This window comes from Cryptotermes secundus, unplaced genomic scaffold, assembly GCF_002891405.2.
Source record: "Cryptotermes secundus unplaced genomic scaffold, Csec_1.0 scaffold92, whole genome shotgun sequence".
Lineage (NCBI taxonomy): Eukaryota > Metazoa > Arthropoda > Insecta > Blattodea > Kalotermitidae > Cryptotermes > Cryptotermes secundus.
Window position 1 is genome coordinate 579,020 of NW_019728498.1, and position 19,690 is coordinate 598,709.

Sequence of the window (19,690 nt, forward strand, 5' to 3'; positions counted from 1 at the left end):
CTTGTCTTAGACCATTCTGGGTAGTAAAATTTATCGGACAAATGTTTACCTACGTGGACTTTACTATACGCTTCGTTTAAACACATTTTAATTAATCAACCTAAGTAGTTTCATGGGTATCCCAAACTCTATAAGAATACTGTACAATACTTCCCTCCTAACTGAATCATAGGCTTTCTTGAAGTCTATGAATAGCTGATGAACTGTCTCATTGTACTCCCATTTCTTCTCCAATATCTGACGAATGCAAAAGATCTGATCTGTAGTTGATCTGTTACGTCGAAACCTACACTGATGATCCCCAATAATTTCATCTATATATGGACTTAACCTTGAGAGAAGGATATTGGATATAATTCTGTAGGAAGTTGATAGCAGTGATATCCCCCGATAATTATTACAGTCAGTTATATCACTCTTCTTGTGCACTGGTACAATAATAGACTCCTTCCACTGAACAGGTAATTTCTCCTTATACCAAATAGGAGTAATTAGCTTTTGGATCTTAGAACGCAGTATTTCGCCTCTTGCTTGAACAAGTTCTACCGGAATTTGATCACTACCTGGTGATTTATACCTTTTCAATTTTGCAATAGCAATTTCAACCTCAAAAGGGCTGGAATCAGGTACTAACGGCTCAGCTGTGTGCATTTCTATCTGCCTAACATCACTGACTCTATGTACACTCAATAACTGAGCGAAGTAGTTCCTCCACCTATTCAAAATGTTGTGGGAATCTGCAAGCAGATCACCGTTTTCATCCTTCACTAAGTTACTGCTAGGCTGGTAACCCCTCTTAAAGTCATTTATTCCTCTATACAGGTCTCTAATATTCTTGTTCTTACTGTTCATTGCAAGCTCATCAATTTTGTCTTTCAGATATTCCCTCTTTGTATTCCTGAAATTCCTGCTGGTTTCATGTCTTAAATTATTCAAATAATCCGTATGTATTTCGCTTGGATCCTGTAACCATTGCAGTTTGGCTTGTTTTCTGTGGTCTAGTAATTTTGGCATCCTTCATCAAACCATGGCTTATGCCTCTGCAGTTCATAATAACCTAGACTCTGAAGAAAGCAGTCTTCTGGGATTTGGCACCGTGTATATGNGACTCTCTTTGGCAGAAATTTTGATACTCTCTCTAATACTTTCCCAAGCTTTATTAACATCCACATCAGTGTCCAAGTTTTCCAAGGCCGCGAACTCGTAACGCCTATATTTTAGGAGTGTTGCAACAGTCCTACTTTTCCAGTCTTAAAAAAATCTCTATATTAGCATGATCTTGTGAACACGACAATGACCCTATGGCTTCCATGGAGAGTAAGGAATATTTTGATTAGCAGGAAATCTATTATCTTCTAAAGATAGACTCCGTTCCATAGAGCTATTTTTCCATGCTTGGCGAATTTAAAATAGCTAAGGCTCTTAAATGCATAATTTAATGAAAACTGAAAGCGGATTTCTTTAAGTAGAGGATTAAGTAGGCAGCGGGAGGATTCTGGACCAGGTACAAAACACACAATGTTTCAAAAGTCTCCGCTAGAGTCCACTAGTGCATTGGCTCAAACACCGGGTTTATTGAGCATTTGGTTCCGACGCCGACGCCGACGCCATTTATGGTCATGCGTTGTAATTGATTCGCAAAAACGCCGCAAGATGGCATCCAACTTTTCATTTGTCCTTAAGAAGTAAATAAAGACAGCAGCTGCATTATCAACCATGAATCCACTTAGCTGATTAATTCATAGGTTGAAAGGCGTCTAAACTGCTCTGGTATATGAGACTGGTCGGTCGCACTAGTGGATAAACAGTTGTTTCTTTGGGATAATTCTTGTGAGGCAGACGCCATTTCTAACCATGCATTGTAAGTGATTCGCAACAGCAACGACAGATCGCATACACCACATACGATGCCTCGACAACGCACATAAACCCACTCTACGGCCTCCGTTATCAACTATGTATTTAACGCCTGGTTAAATGCGTCTAGGAACGTGGGTATATGAAGCTGACAACAATAAACTTTAAAACTACACCGAAACTTAAATTTCGGTAGTGTTTTCCTCACATAAACATAAAGCAAGGGGCAATGCTCAACATAATATTTGTACATAGAATAAACTAATGTCACAAACCATTATCCGCCTTAAAGAACAGTAAATGCTACATAGGATGCCCCAAAAGTCAGTTAAATTAAAACATTCTTTCGTACTAATCAGAATTGTAATATTTTAACCTTCCAATCAATTTTTAGATCGGTATCACAGCATTGTGTGTTTTGAATTGTACATCTTATTTCGAATATTTTTATAAATTAAACAATAAAGAAATTTCTAACCTATATTAGCGCACAATTTACTAAACGGTTATTTAAATTTTGTGCCAAATTTTATAGGACTTACCACTTGCTTTGACACAAGAAAACTCTGCACTTAGCCCCCACAATTTATTACTATGTTTCATAAGGTTATCAAAGAAAACATCCGTTACTTCCTTAAACATAATAAACAGACTAGTGTTTGTAATGGAACGTAGGGCATTTACTGTGAGGTAGGAGCCAGTTCTTTGAATATTATTTAGGATCAAGTGTCAAAGAATTAAAATCTATTAAGTTCATTCAAACCGCCATTTTGCTTACGTCTTACTAGAGCTTAAATTAAGATTGTTTTTATAATGAAGAAAAGAAGGAAAACACGCAAATATTACATTCAAATGAAGTACCCTGAATATGAAGGTAGCAAGTGCCACCGAAAAGTTTGTAACGATCTATCAGACTCCATGGTGTCGCATCCCACGAGACAGGACTCTTAAAAATCACCTGCCTGATAATCTTAATTCTCGTGTATTCTAATGACATTCTACATCTGCGTTTCCTAAGGAGGGGAGGATTAGAGTACTTAACTAATAAAATATTGTGGCATTCCGCGAGAAAGCCGGAGTGGATTAGGAGGTCAGAGTTGATTTCCTAGGCAACGACCAACGTTCCCGCTACAAAGCCTAGGAATCGGCTCGCATCCATCGCTATACAGCAGCTAGCAATATCCAAGCAATGAGTGGTTTGGAGCAGTTTTTGCATAGCAGCGTGCGAGATTAACCCTTCAACAAGGTATTCCTTATTCAGTCCGAGGGCAAGATATAACAGTCCAACATCGGCCAGAGAGTCTTTCAGTTTGTATTTGACCTTAGAACAGAAGCGTTCTTATCCTAGAAGCGACCAAGGACAGTTGAGCTCCGAGCAAAAGACATTTCAATAAGAATTAAGGAAGGATTTAAGAAGAAAATTCAACAAATTATCATACATCTGATGATCTATCAACCGCCTGGTTCGTGATGAGAAAGGAAACGACGAAGTTCTGTATTATATAATTTCTTAGAATTCCTATTCGTCGAATTCCTTCAACAATATATTGACAAACACACACACACACATACACACACATACAAAACTCTGTGAGCTACAGCTCGAAAATGATAGTGTTTACTTACTTCTTTGTTAGCGCTTTCTTGAGACAGTAACACTGCTATATTCAAGCATATAAGTACGTACTTATTTAAAACAGAGTGCATTCATATTAAATATTCGGTATTTATTTCTTTACGTTTAAAGAAATTCGGAGCTCAATGAGTATAGCGATGGGCTTTGGGTTGGACTGCCGAGCACTTTTGCTTTGATTGGTGATATGGGCAAACGATTTTTCTATTTTCCCCAGTTTCCAAATTCCTCCTGGGGCCTACACAGCCTCCTGTCCAGTGGGTACTGGGGCTCTTTACTCGAGGTAAAGCGACAGGTGCGTGAATTTGACCATTTTTCCATGTAGTGCCGCTTTGTAGAATGCTGGAGCTATACCTCCATTCCCGATATGTCTTCCCCCTGTGGTGATTAATTAAGCATAGTAGAAATATTGCCTTCATGTATAAATACAGTCGCTTGGAATATCAATCCGCCTAGAATGCAATCATATTGTCACGTGATAGAGTGACTATAGACGAATTTTGGATTAGTAATTCGGTTTATTGACCACTTACAGATCATAACTACAAGTAAATATAGCGCTATCGTTAATTCATACACTCTGCAGTTCATTACAGTACATATTAAGAATCCTCGGTTTGCTTTCATCGGCCGTTTCTTGGTAACGGATCCTAACAATGTCCTCTGGTTACGTCCTTACTAGCTGGCGAATGTCTCACAACTGACTAAACTGTAGGATTTCACCCTTATAACACCGAGGCACGGACCGCTAGTAAACACTGTTCCTCTGTTGCGGTTCTTTTGTTGCTTTTTAATAATCTGGTGCGTAGCAGCGGCCATTGTTATAGTCATTACTTGGCAACGCGTCTACATGCTGCAATAAAAATTCATACAGATTGCGACAGGCGTTTAATAACGCCTTCAATTTTTCAGATTGGAGGCCTATATTGTAGATTAATATGGTATTAGTGGATTAGAAACTGGAAAATATGTGGAAGGATACTTTTGTGAGGTACGCTCTACGTCCAGGCGTGTGCTTGGAGGCACTGAAGAACGCCACAAAAGGTGTCAGCCAGAATTACCGGTCTCTGGGCCGAGATTCGAACATGGTATGTGGGAAATAGGAGTCATGCCAGCTCGACATTTGCGTATGGCTCCTACCTGAAGTGCAAGTGGTTTCTGTGCTGCCACTCTTGAGCACATATACAATTTCGTACATAAATTATAGTCGCGCTTTTAACAAAGGCCTATAAGCCTGTCGAATTTAATATGCCTTGTTTAATATTTCGTAAATTATTCCAGTGAGATAAAATAAGTCTGTATTCAGAGGAACTTCCATTATAATAATGAGAATAAATATAAACAAGTGTACATTTCTTAAAGTGAACCTGCATTTAAAATATCTAATTCCTTTTTTAAGAGAGTTAATTATGTAATTACGTGATTTTTTCGCTGAACCGCCTGGCTTCCATTCTCAGAGTAACCGCAGAGTAGGCACGAAAAGCCGATTTTCATGTTCATGTGCTTACCTAATTAAACACTACACCATGAAGACGTGAAGACGTATGGGGGAGTAGATGTATAGACTACGTTTGCTTGACCTCGGTACTAGCTGGAGGTGAGTGGTCAGCCTCACGCTCAGACTACTTTACCCCAGGGGTAAGAGCCCCGTTAGCCATCGGATAGGAGGCTGGGTGAGCCCCAGAGTCGATCTGGACAAAATGGAGTAGTGAAAATTCTTGCCCTCACTGGGACTCGAACTTCTGCCCCTTGCTCGTCCAGCCTGTAGCCAGTAGCTATACCTACTGATCTATCCCGGATCTGGAATATGAGAGTGGTTTCCAGGAATTACTGGGGACATCCGTGGAAAACCCCTAAGGATAGCCTGTCCGATATCTAAAGTATAATCCTGCGACGTGTAGTCATGTCTTCGTGTTTTACACATAGACACAAGACTACATGTGGCAAACATACACATACAAATTTTGCTTTGTTTGGAGGAACGTCTTTAATTCGCCTTCTGGAAACTCAGAACAGTTAGGATTCAAGAGTTTACTCAATCATGCACAAGAATTAAAATAAGGAGACTCCCTACGATGGAGAAGTTACCATCGTTTTCATGGTTCCTTCAGCCAACAGAACAAAACCAGTTATGGCGGCTGCAAAGGGCGACGGCCACCACGCTGCAGGATCTTGGCTCTCGGGTCACATATGAAACCCGTCGGAAGTCAGCAGACCCGGAAGTTTCTTCGGAGTGGATATAACTTAATCCATACCTCGAATGATTCCTTGCATGCACTCTCTTTAAGCCGGAGTTTAATGTGAGCACACTGCTTCCAGATGGTAACATTTAACATGAAATCGTTCTTTTTAATGTAACAGATAGCAGTCAATCATTGACTCATTCGACCTCTTAAATTTAACAAATAATTCCTGGAAATATCAACTGAAACGAGTAAATAAAAATTTTCCTCGTAACAAGGCGCTAGTAAGGAAAGGAGTCGCACTTTATGTCCATTTATTTCCCCAATTTTTACTTTCGAAATATTCCAATGTTGTGACGTAAAGAATTTCCATTGCACGATGTTAAAACTAATAATTCTTGTTATCAGTTTTTTCTACAATCCGAGAGTATCAAGCAGAAATAATGTTGATTTTGATCATTTTTATTTGAAATTCTAGCTGAAGAATTTAACAAGTGTATTTTTGAAATACACCGTATTAAGGAGCTCATTATCTATGCATAAAGAAAAATTTATCAGGCAAGTTAATTGTCAATTACAAACTTCGCAATAACTTGAAGAAGGCTCATGACTTAAAGTAAATAATGACGTATAAGATTAAGGAAAATTTGGGTAAGCATATGCCTATAATACATGCTTTAACAAATCTAATAAATTCTGCAGAGGAGGAATTAATATAAATATTTTACAAAGATGTTTCCTTTATTATTACGATAGAAATTAATTATATTTTATTATAATTTTTCTTACAAATTTCTGTTGTGAATTTGTAAAGATAAGGCTATCACTGTAACAGGCCATGGAGGCCCATCGTGTTGTGAGACGTCGAGGGCCCCACATAATCTACTGTCGGCTCAAAGATGGCGGTAAGGTTATCAGCCTTACGGTCTGGCCGCGTTTTACTCCACATGAAGATTCCTGGTACTCATTTCTGTTAGAAGTTGAGTCGACCCCAGAGTCATACTGCGGCTGGAAGGATTAAGTCAATTGAAAAAGCCCACCTCATTGGGACTCGAACTCGCAACCTTCCGGCTTGTAGCATAGTGCCTCAGCTAACTACGCTACTGTGTGCCCCCGGGTGTGGATTTGTATTAAGAGATAATATTTAACAAGGGACACCAAGATTATTACTTATACGTTCAAATAAACTAAGATTACTGACTTTTAATATGGTTCAGAAGTTTCCATTTAAATTTAACAACTAATTTGTATGACTTTTTTCACACAAAAAAGGATGGTTTAGATGCAGTTTTTGTCATGTGCACGAACGTCAAGCATAATGCAGGTGACAGGAGTTCCCACTACTTTATGACAAACATACGTATACAACTCTGTGTGATGAAAATCTGTTCACATGTTGTAGGCTGGAATGTTCCTTGTCTTCGTTAATGTTTACGAGTATTCAGAGCACACATAATTATAGAGTAATTGCGATATGACTACCCCTCAAACTTTATCCGTCAAATTTCATTACCTTAAAACTGAAGTTTACGTTCCCGTTTGTAATTTCGTGCCCCACGACCTATTAGTCACCCTAGTTCGGACTCTGCAGATGTCCGTTTAACATCCGCAAGGCTTGGACTACCCACTCAGCGGCATGTGTTCTGCCGGCTCGAATGGAAGAGACGGAACATTTCACGGGTGTTAGGACACATATAAAAGACGTAAAAACGGTAGCAGGGAACTACGGACAGGCGAAATTCTCCTGGAAATTGAAAAGGATGAGCGTATTTCGACAGGTCGAGTGGAACAAAGGGTTCTTATGTTCAATCCTAGAGAACATTTATAAATACAGCACTCTCCAAAATTGACACTACATCAGTGTTTGAATTCAAACGCACGGTAGTGTTTGTTTCTCTTTGAATTTGGGGGACATTAGCACTCACCTATGTGCAAGGCGGAAGGCAGCTTTCAGCTGTTACTGAAAGACTTTCACAGTGGTCCCGTCTGTTTGTCTCTCTGTCTGTGTTTCCATTTCATGCCCCTTGTGTCCTTGATTTTCAATGATGTGTTACTGTGGAACGTTTTAAGATATTCCATGTAATCCAGCAAACTCCATCTTGACAGCTACACAAACTCGACTGCCGTACGTCAAAGTAAGAGCGTTCTGAAATGGAACAAACTGCAGGAAGCTCGCAACGCGCGTATCAGAGAGTCAAAATTATTAGTCAGGATAAAATGGGCGGGTACATAGCACACAAATAAGTTGAGAAATGCAAAAATTTGTTAATTTTAGTTAGTCTTGATATACTAAATTACTTGAATTGCATGGTGTAGAATAATGAGATTAGATTCTAAAGGGTTCTGACGATGGTGGATGATACACAGAATTACTGGCGTTTTGGACTTCTTCAATCGTCCGGAATTTTAGGTAATATAGAACACGACGTTTCGGAAACTGCATCTGTTTCCGTCTTCAGGTGAGAAAACTGATTACGTGTATTCCTTTCTCACCTGAAGACGGAAAGAGATCCAGTATCCGAAACGCCGTGTCCTCTACTATCTAAAATTCTCGACAATGGAACAAGTCCAAAACCCCAGTAATTCTGTGCAATAATGGGATTGTTAGTGAATAATACATTGCGGTTTGTAGATGAAAGCGGGCGTGGTCGATTTGTATATTTATCCGGGAATTTACATGAAGAAATTGAGGAAAATTACGAAAATTTTCATTCAGTATAGTCTGTCTGCCGTCCGAGATTTGAACTCGAGGCTTCTCAAATAGGATTCCGAGGTGCTGCCCACTGAGCTGGAACCTCGTCGTCTGAAATCCATACAAGATAATCATTTCGTGGAAATAAGAAAATTTGAGGTTATCACCGTGATATTTATTAATTATAAAGTCTTCTAACTTATACTAGAGGTCTCGCCGTAGCTCAAGTGGTTAGTCACTGGCTTCCCACCGCGGCGGCCCGGGTTCGATCCCGGGTCTGGTCAAGTGGGATTTGTGGTGGACAAAGTGGTGCTGGGACAGGTTTCCTCCGAGTACTTCGGTTCCCCTGGCAATCTTCATTCCATCAATTGCTCCACAATCACCCTCACCTATCATCTGGGCCTGGTACAATAGGCCAAAAGTGGCTGCAGAACGAGGGACTTAGTCCCACCCCACTATCAATAAAAAATGACTAGACTCTGGTTATACCTATTATCGTAAAATAGAAACACAGAATCTGTCATTATATTCAAGAAGGGCAGCGAGCAGTTAAGACTTTGTGCCCTACAGCATAAATTCAAAAACGTGATTGACTAGAAATATTTACAGCACATCCTTGAAAAACTGGGTATGTACCTATAAACAGATGCTGGAACGAATTACTAACATGCAGAAACAGGGACGTATAACTCAAATGAAGGATTTGACTGAAAAAAAGTAGGAATTCTTAACTAACCATAAACAAGTAACTTATTTCAAATACTCAAATAAAGTCAGCGACAATATCTTCTACTTTTGCAATGAGAATTGGCAGAGAACATACAATGTGACATGTAGGCCCACTGTCAAGTAACAGTTGTACAACAGCCGTTGCTAGGGAACCAACGAAAAGACACACAATAATGGAAGAGACGCTTCCTATACTGTCCTTGATGGGACTATATAACGAGGACCAGCTGCAATTACAAGAAATTCTGGGGACATCAGTTAGAAGAGTGGGAAGTCGGTGTGATATGACCGTCAGCATGCGAGGACGTGAGCACGGGAATAGAGGATCCATCATTCATTGCTGGAAGACGTTACCAAGCAGCGCACTGAACACCGTGAGTGAGAACACTAGTATTTGTGTGTCAGTGATTTGTCAGGTGTAGTCACGAGTTATTTGGGTATAAAAAATCCGATTACCAATCAGAACACCGTCTCTAGTCACACTCAGTCGCGTGGCAATATTATACAATAGAAGCAATAAAATGTTATTGCGTTCTCGACCTTCTGCAACGAGGAATCTCTTGTGTTTAACTGAAATTGTTACAAGACTTTCGGTAAATACACCTCGGGCTATGCAGAAATGAGACTGAATTTTCGAACTTACGAGTAAATGACGGAAGAATCATAATTTATAAACTATATTAACAGCAGACTTGATCCTAACAATATACATTACATTTACAAAAATCTCGTTTAGAACACAAATCCACGCCCTGTGCGAAACTATCATACATCAACATAACTCAAATTGTGAGAGTGGGAAGTAATTCTTATATCCAAAGTGCATTTGCATTACTATCGTAAATTTATGGACCAAATTTGTCTACCTAATTTACAGTTTTCTTTAATTTTTTCTAACAACACCTGTAAGGATATTTTGCCTGAAATATACTTAGTCCAACCACGGCAGGATTTGTCAGTTTGTCACTGCATTATTCTCTTGGAAACCAAAGGCAAAATTAATTTATGTTAGCTTAGACAGAACCAGTAGATGACAGTTATAAGTGACAGTGTGCCAGTCGGTATTACAGTGTTCACCTTTCTGAACAAAGGTATCTAGATTTATTATTACACTTATTTTACAAACTTAAACCGAGCAACCTCTAGTGAAGACATTCTGTGTCTTAGAATTAGCGTGTGCTGTAGTGAGAAGTTGAATGCGCGAATCAGAGACAGCACTATAATTATTTACAATTACGATTTTTAAGTGTTCAATGGGTCTAATTACCAATCAAAATCTCATGTCTAGTAACTAACATGTGACAATATGTAAGAGTGGATTAATGAAACGTTTATCTGTGAAAACTGTAGCTAGAAACAAGTATGAAATTGAAGAAAGCAGTCTTCTGGGATTTGGCACCGTGTATATGTGGTGTTAACCGACGTTTCGGAGGAACGTATCGCCTCCATCTTCAGGGTAGAAGAAAAAGTATAAGAAATCTACAAGCGACAAGACCATACACGGTGCCAAATCCCAGAATACTGCTTTCTTCATAGTCACCGCCGTGAAAGCCTCAAATCTTACAAGTATGAAATTTTCCAGTTTTAATTTTGACGAAAATAACTGTAGTTATATTACAAGAAATTCTGGCAAGAACAACTCGCCTACATTACTTTTATGACACGAACCGCATAGAAAACGACGCGTCTAACTATTGGAGGCGGTATTTTCCCTGTTGTCCTTCCCGAAGTTACATAAATATGACAATTTTCGGCTTTCGTGAATTAGGAGGGATATGTATATATAGAGGTGTATTGTGACGCGTATTTTTCAAAATATGGGAATAGGTTAAAAATGTAAAGGTTTCTGCTGATGTTGACAGAGTATGGAGAAAGTTTTTCTATTGTACCTGTAAATATGACGTAATAAATTTTGAGATTCATTTTTAATTTTCAACCGGGCGATCTTGCAACGCTCTTACTTGTCATGTTAGGTGACGCAATAGGGCAGAGTTCATATGGAAAGTTTACATGAGGTGCGTTCAGCATTCGTTGAATAGCAGATCGTTAGGTCACTGCGAGTCACCAGCTTTGTCCATACGTTAAAATGGAGCGTACGATGGAACAGAGAGTGAATGTGAATTTTTGAGTTAAACTGCAGAATAGCCAAGTAAAACGTTAGAGATATTCAAAACACTTTATGGTGAATTCCCAGGCAATTGAAGCTAGGGGTGACAAAGTCCGTGATCAAAAGAATGTTAATGTGCTTTTTCAGCATAGGGTATCATCCACTTTTAATTTGTAACGGAAAGGGACCACATTTAATCAGACATTTCACATGAAGGTGTTGTAAAGGCTTATTTATGCCGTGAGGCCCAATCGAAGAGAGTTGTGGAGAGATCGCTAATTGATTCTTTACCACGTCAACGCACCAGCCTATTTTTTCGCTTCGAGTGTCGCGGTTTTTAGCAGAAAACACATCTCTGCCATGGATCATCGGTCATATTCTCCTGACTTGGCTTCAGCTGCCTTCTTGCAGTGTCCAGAACTCAAGAATGTGCTGAAGGAGAGAGTTTATCGGATGCTGAGGACGTTAAATCATCTACAAACAATGTTTGAGAGAAAATATTGTTCAGGATTTTAAAATCTGTTTTCAACAGCTGAAGAAGATCTGATAATATTGTAATTGCAATGAGATTACTTTGAAAAAAAAATATGATGCTATTATCTGCAGTTCTTCAAATAAATGTTTAAGAATTAATCTCAAAATTTTTGCCCGACCTTGTATGTTGACCTTGTCTGTATGTATGAAGTTATTTCTGCTTGCGTTGAGTATGTGCCAAAGCAGTTAACTTTCGCGACTTACAGCTCCATAAGTTGCCTCATTAAATCTGTGTTGGATCATTGAAATATCTCCCCATAAGCTTCAATACGTTAAACTGAAGTTTAAGGCCGAAAAGTCGTCTTATAATTTTCATTTGAAGAAGGTCACCACAGGTCTCCTACGAAATGTTAAGTTATATGACTGTGACCTTACTAGGTCTCTGCTGTTATCACTCCAAGCTTCTCTTCTCTTGGACATCAAGGTAGATGCCAGATTCATTCGGCAACTCCCAAGGGAACCATCAGCAAGAAGGGCAATACCAGACTTCACATGCCAGCACGCCTCATCGCTCAGTCGTCCTGGAAAGAGCCCTGATATTCCTGTGAGCTCTCACTACCAACGGTCCTTTGTAGGCCTACTTCATATCTTCCTTTGTATACATTCTCTCTCTTCCATCTTCGAGTTCATTTCCTTCACTCTCTCTAATGGAACTGTTTTCATTTTATTCAATTTCCCACCATTGTCACCTCGTGCAAGCACAGTCCAACATAGACTCAGTATGCGAGGAGGCAAAGTTGTTCTCTGAACACAGGAGCAGAGTTTATGAATCGTATAGGTCAAACGTCACAGACAAAGAAACTTTGAGAAATTCTTGTTCACAATCAGAAGATGCCTACAGAGACTACACAGTCAGATTTGGGCATAGTTACTGTGATGAATTTAGTATGAAGAAGAAGCGAGACTCTTACTTCATTGTATTACAGTCTCACAACCCCACAAAATTTTCGTGATGAATGGCCAAATAATTCGTAATTATTTCAGAAACATGGTCTTACAGCGTTATATTTGGAATATTTTTCGTAGAAATAAAACTTTTGTCGCCAGGGGAGCTCCATAATTTGTACTTTTCTCCAAGTATTATAATTAGAATGATCAAGTAAAGGAAGATGAGATAGGCAGGGCATGTAACACGAATGGGGGAGAAAAGGAACGCTAATAGGACAATGATGGGAAAGTCAGAAGGAACGACACCACTTTGGCGACCAATACATACGTTGGAGGATAATATTAAAATGGGTCTTAAAGAGATAGGATAAGGTGGTACGGGCTGAAGTGATATGGCTCAGGATAAGGAAGAGTGAAAGGCTCTTATGAACATGGTAATGAACCTTCGGGTTCCGTAAATTCATGGGAAGTTCCTGATTAGCTGCACAATTGGCGGCTTCTGAACAAGGGATCAGCTCCATAAAATTATTTAGTTAGGGTTTTTCAAAATTAAAAATTAACATAATTCTGACTTTATAAATTTGATGGAAGCAAATTTTACATCTAAGAACGAAGCTGTTGAAATGATTACCGCAAGGAAAGCATACTTGTATGAAGAAGCAAGGACGAATCAGCTAATGAACAGCTTAAAAAAGAAAAGATTTATAAGAAAGCGTTAAATTGTTAATTCTTTGATGGATTTCTATAAACAGACCCCAAGTCGAATAAAAATATCTTACCGGATCCATCATGAGATTGTATTGTGCAGCAGACGCGTTTGTACAACATGAAGACTGTCATGCCTGAACAAAAATCCCTTCTGGTTTCGGAATACTTAAAATCTATTAACGGTGCAGATGTAATGTATAAATATATAGATAAGATAAAATTCATCTTATTTAATAAAGGTTTCTAATTATGATGTACTCTTGTTTATTTCGTGACATTTCCAACATCCTCCCTATATATCATCGGATGGGAGGCTGACTGATGAATCAAGAATTGGAAAGAATTTGGGAGAAAGCGATAGTAATATAGCTGAAGTCCCTGTAATAGGCCGCGAAGACCCATAGGGATGTGAGAGGTCGAGGCTCCCACATCTTCTAGACAATCGGCTCACAGATGGCGGTAAGGTTGTCAGCCTTACCCGCCTACCGCCCTTTACCACCAAGGAAGATACCTGGTTCTCTTCGATCCTAGAGCCATAGTGCGGCTGGGAGGATTAGGTAAATGGAAAAATCCAATAAACTCATCGGGATGGATGCCGCGACCTTCCGGTTTGTAGCACATTGCTTCAACCAACGATGCTATCTCGTGCTCCTGGTACTATCATTCCGGCAATTAACTAAAGGAACTGAAGAAGAACACTAAACCCAACGTTCAGATTTTCTAACCGCGTACTTTTTTCCACACAAGTCTTTAGCAATATCGCTATACAGTACAGCTCAATATCATGATATGTCCTAAGTTCAAATTATCCCAAATTGTTAGTGTATTCTAATAATAATATTGACGCTTTAAAGTTTAAGATGCAAGCAAAAGGAATCTGCTACACCCTACAGAACACTGAATATAGACCAAGTGAAGCCCACTTTTCCCGAAGTGAATATGAAGGCTAATTAAACTCATAAACAAAAGAAAACGCTGCAAGTTCTTCCTCACGTAGGCTGATGTTGGCTGTGTTACATTGGAAATGAAATCGAGTGTTGCGCAGTAGACGGTATGTAGTTACTGAATACCGAACAACAACGAAAACCGTCCGACTGCCAAAGTCAATTTCCTTAGAATTGTCTTTTTGCGTTTCGGCTTCTTCTGCACCTACCGTAACTTTCCTTAATTTCCACAATTTATGCAGTTGCATTTAGGTCTCTATAAATTACAGACATTTAATAAAAATAACTGTCCTTGTGACGGTCTGATCACCCGCCCAAGGAGTCCTTTTATGTTATAAATTGATTATAAATAGATTTCATACTAGCAGATCTGGATGTAAATTAAACTGGCTCAATAACTTATTGTTATCCGCCCCGCCCCCAAGATTCATTTTAAATTGTGTGTGTTTTTTAAGGTTAATAGACAAACACAGTCCGACACTATTTCCCCACTAATTGTTCATTTTATGCATATTGTGCAAATATTAGGTGCGTATTTTGTCAATAACAGGCATTAGGCAGCACCGAAAGCAATATATGAAGGTAATATGAGTAACCTAGTGGGGAAATTCGTGAGATGAAGTGGTCATTATCAATTATTTTTATCTCAAACAACATAAGATATTTAACAGCCACTACAATCACAATCAGTCAAGAATGGGATATGAAAAGAGAACCTTACGATTAAAAGCAGGCGTGAAACCACAGAAGCTTAAGTACATTTTTTTTTCCGCTTAGTGGGGGGGGGGTGAAGTCCAACTGGGACCACTCGGCATGGCGGCCACTGATTGGCCTATTGTAGCCTGCTCCGGGTGATTATGATGATGTAGAACTCGGTGGAATGAAGATTGGCAGGGGAAACGGAAGTACTCGGAGAAAAACCGTCCCAAGCGCTACTTTGTCCATCAAAAATTCCACTTGACCAGAACCGGGATCGAACCCGGGCCGCCGCGGTGGGAAGTCAGCGACTAACCGATTGAGCTATGGCACGTCCTAAACAACATACTTTCTAAATATGTATTTGTATAAACAAAGGAAATACGTAAATTTTTAACCTGAATTAAGTGAGAATAGCTGCTTAGTGCCCCTACATCGTGACGAAAATGTATGTGATGACAAGAGTTGGCGAGTCTCAAAGAACGGATTTAGTATACTTCCGTCTCGGATTACGTACAGCTCAGATCAGACTGACAATAACATCAAGGTGAGTGCAAAGTCTGGCATAAGTAACGGCATCATTTCTCGATACGGCAATGCTAGGCTCGAAACACTGGAAAAACGTCCATAGAACCTTACCTTTTTTTGAACGCGATCAATAAAACTGAAGCAAAGTACAATTCCAGGAATTCTAACAGGCACATTTTTAGGCATGCAGTGCGCAATCGTCATTTTTAGTGCAGTATCTTATTTTAATGGTGCATAGCTATCCTAATACATTACAATATCACCAACACCCAGGTCGATGTCCAACAACAGCAATTTGTTCTACACTGAAATGAGATGATTCCATAAACAGAAAGTAAGAGAGAAGGAAGGCAGGATAAATGACGGTAGCTAGCAAAGCAGGATTAGACCTAAAATGGGATACGGGTAATAGGGAACAGGATCGCAGTACTGAAAAGGGTTGGAAGCAATTTTCTGCAAACTCTATCCAGTAAAGCTATAAGGGTTAGGCCCACATCTTACAGAATAACAAACAGCAGACCACAGTACATGCACGTGCTGGTTGTACCGTATTTTCTCACTCGTTCCCATTCGAAGCTGATGGTATCCGTACTGTTTTCGGTTAGGAAGAGAAGGAACCGTTAGAGTTTTACACATAAACTGATTTGTCCGTCATCGTAAACAACATGCTTCCTACGGCTCCTGTATACTGAAACACAACCGCATGCTGAAACTAGCATATCCAAAGGTTTCACTTCTACTTTCTAGAGTTCTTTTCACCTGAAGCTTCAATATTTATACTAAATAGACCTCAATGATATAGCAGTAATTCAGATAATTTTGGGGGAATCTTAATTATTTTTGTCATTATATTTCAGATATCATTGGCTTCTTCTTGCTGCTTTAAAGGAGAGATTGGCCTCAGTTTTCGAATTGTCTGTGCTTTCTTCCGTCAGCATCCATCTCTCCCTAACAATTATTAAATTAATGGAGAAAGAAATTTTCATGATACCTGTTATGAACACTAAGCCATCAGAAACTTCTACAATCAATAATACCAACATGACGGATATGCACGTTTGTGAAATGGCAGCGTCAGTCGCTGTAGAATCCTGATATTTTGTTCAGTAATAACCAACCCCAGTCACAATAAAGATAGACCAAAAACAACTGGAGAATGTGAAATGTTTTAAATATTTGGGTAGCTTGTTAACAGATGATGGAAGGTGTATGTGTGAAATTAAATGTAGAAATACCATGGCAAAAGCTGCATTTAGCAAGAAGAAGAATCTTTTTACCAGCAAATTGGACTTAAATTTGAGGAAGAAACTAGTGAAATGCTATATTTGGAGCATAGCTCTGTATGGGGCCGAAACATGGACACTTAGGGCAGTAGATCACAAACACCTGGAAAGCTTCGAAATGTGGTGTTGGAGAAGGACGGAGAAGATCAGTTGGACCGATTATGTGAGAAATGAAGAAGTGTTATTTAGAGTCAGTGAGCAGAGGAATATCCTACACGAAATAAGAAAACGGAAGGCTAATTAGATTGGTCATATCTTACGCGGTAACTGCCTTATAAAAGAAGTTATTGAACGAAAGATAGATGGGCGGGTAGAAGTGACCAGAAGACGAGGAAGAAGACGTAAGAAGATGCTGGATGACCTTGGGGACAGAAGAGGATATTTTCATTTGAAGGAGAAAGCTCTAGATCGCATCAAGTGTAGGTATTGTTTTGGAAGAAACTGTGGACCTGTCGTCTTGACAGATTGCAGATGAATGAATGAATGAATGAATAACTTAAAAGTATGATAGTTGTCTTCATGTATTCCTTCGTGGATTATAAAGCATTAGTATGGTGGCCTATGTAATTATATCTGACTTACAAACTTGCTTTGTATACGATTTTCTAGTGAGGCTTGCAGCCGCCTTCTTTTGCAACCCTTTCTTTCCCCATATTTCCTACACACCCCTCTTTTCCTACATGCGCCTTCTTTTGCTTACCAGTTAAAATGCGGCTCAGTCATTGGCATTCGTGATTTGGTCTTGGAGACAACTGCTTTGGCTGCAACAATGCCCAGGGAGGAGAAGGGGGCTAGTTGAAACTCCGGTAGTTGTGAGATAAGTGTATACTGAGTTAAATTCGGTTCGGTCATCTTATTTCTCGGGCTGATTGCTGATTTTAATTTTCTTACTTATCACTCCTACGTCTGATTGCCTTATAATTTTGCCTGAGCTCTGTAATCTGTTAACCACACTAATGGATAATAACCACATCAAAATCCTTGGTTACCTTTGTAGAGGCAAGGACTAGTTGTGAATCTTACGGCTGCGTTGCAGTTTGTATTCTTTAGTTACTAATTACATACCAATTGAATTGTATTAAAAGAGCGTCTCTGAATTAGCACTGAATTATTTTCTATTTGTAGCAGAGCTACGAGATGAAAGAGAGTATAGGAGATGCAGGGTGCGATAGGGCAATAAACCGACATATGTCTCCGAACTTCCAGGGCCCTTTTGACTTGGGACTTTCTCCCAGTAAGAAATATAATTCAGTAATTCATTCTGTGGCACTGCTGTAATTGAATCCAATAGCTATGTAACAAAAGTTATCTCTGTAACAGACCGTGGAGACCCATCTTCTAGAACAGCCGTGTCAAACATGCGGCCCCCATAGCCACAAAGTGCTGCCCTTCAACTTTTAGAGCTAATTGATATTAAAATCAATATTAAAATTTTAGTAGAAATATTTTTTGTAAAGACAATTTTCCAACAGACCAGAAGACAAGAAGTCTCACGCAGACATAAATTAGCAGGCTGCAGGAAATTCAATGTTTTGCTATTTCTAACATAATTTCTTGTGTAATCTCTCTTTTTACATATTGAAAAGCTCCTCGACACTTGTCAAAAATGGCATTCTCTTGCTTTATAAAACTGTAAGATATATGACTTTAGGTAATTATATTGAAATTATTCCTAAATAATAAATAGAATTAAATTTCCTTGTATCAAAATCTAATGTATATTTCTATTTTGATGTGCGGCCCTGGACTATTATTCATAGGGCTGAGGTGGCCCTCTGTACAAGTTGAGTTTGACATGCCTGTTCTAGACAATCGGCCCACAGATGGCGGTAAGGTTGTCAGCCTTACGCGCCGGCCGCCCTTTACCCTCCAGGAAGATTCGTGGTACTCATTTCTGTTAAGAGGCTGAGTCGACCGCAGGGCTTTAATGCGGCTGGAAGGATTAAGTCAATCGAAAATATTCGCCTCATCGAGACTTGAACCTGCGACCTTCCGGCTTGTAGCATGGCCCCTCAATCAACTACGCTACAGCATACCCCTGCTATGTAATAAACAAGCAAAAAATACTAACAATAACGTCGATCTAACATATAGAGTAAGCCCTTGTGTTTACTACAGTGGTCATCAATTTTGGTGCGAATCTTATCCAGCAGTGTCTGTTAATATATTGCAGAGCAGAGGGCAGGCAAGAATAATGAAATGAAACAATATGAAATAGCGGAATGAAAACCTATGATCAGCCTCAGTTGTATGGCTAGAGGAGGAACAAAACACAGACCTAGGAAATGAGCTAGAGATCAGTATTTCGGTGTAAAATGAGGCCAAAAGAGGGGTTAAATTAACGGACTAAATACAATTTAGAAAAATAAATACACACTCACCCCGCGACTCCCAATCAGCAGGAGGTCCGACGAACCGTTCCACGGACGCTGCTGAAACCAAAGCAATTGTCAGCTTGAAGCCCAAGTCGCGAATGACGCTCAGTGTTTGGCAGTATGCATTCAGGCATAGGGACAGTGGGTAGGAGAACAGTGGACAGCAAGAAATGGGGAAATACAGAACGCGAAGGTGACTTCAGCCTCTTTTGGAAAATAGTATACATTGAGGCCGGCAAGCAAGGCTTACGTGCTCTGTGTCTGTAGCAGAGGATATTATACAGAAGCTCACGAGATTGATACGTGTTAATGCATAGTACTTATCAGCCTTATCAAGAAAGAATACAATCTCCAGACGGTTTTCAGTGCCTCTGAATTTCTCGGAGATACGATAAACAAATTCAGTTGTATTGGAAACTGTTTCAATGTCAGGATCACTTTTAACAATAAACAAACACTCCTTGGGACAACGACGAAAACTTGACCGGTCAGAGACGCCCAGCAGACGAAGCAGTGTGTACAGTACCCCATGT

General features: G+C 39.5%; 1 long non-coding RNA gene across 1 annotated transcript in view; it reads right to left on the reverse strand.

Moving 5' to 3' along the window:
• The window catches only part of LOC111865149, a 22,911-nt gene extending 3,668 nt beyond the window's left edge, over window positions 1-19,243 (reverse strand). The window contains exons 1-2 of the long non-coding RNA XR_002842929.2: window positions 19,164-19,243; window positions 7,599-7,819 (exon numbers count right to left, since the gene is read on the reverse strand). This is a non-coding gene — a long non-coding RNA (uncharacterized LOC111865149). The remainder of the gene's footprint in view (window positions 1-7,598; window positions 7,820-19,163) is intronic.
• Between the last annotated feature and the right edge of the window lie 447 nt (window positions 19,244-19,690).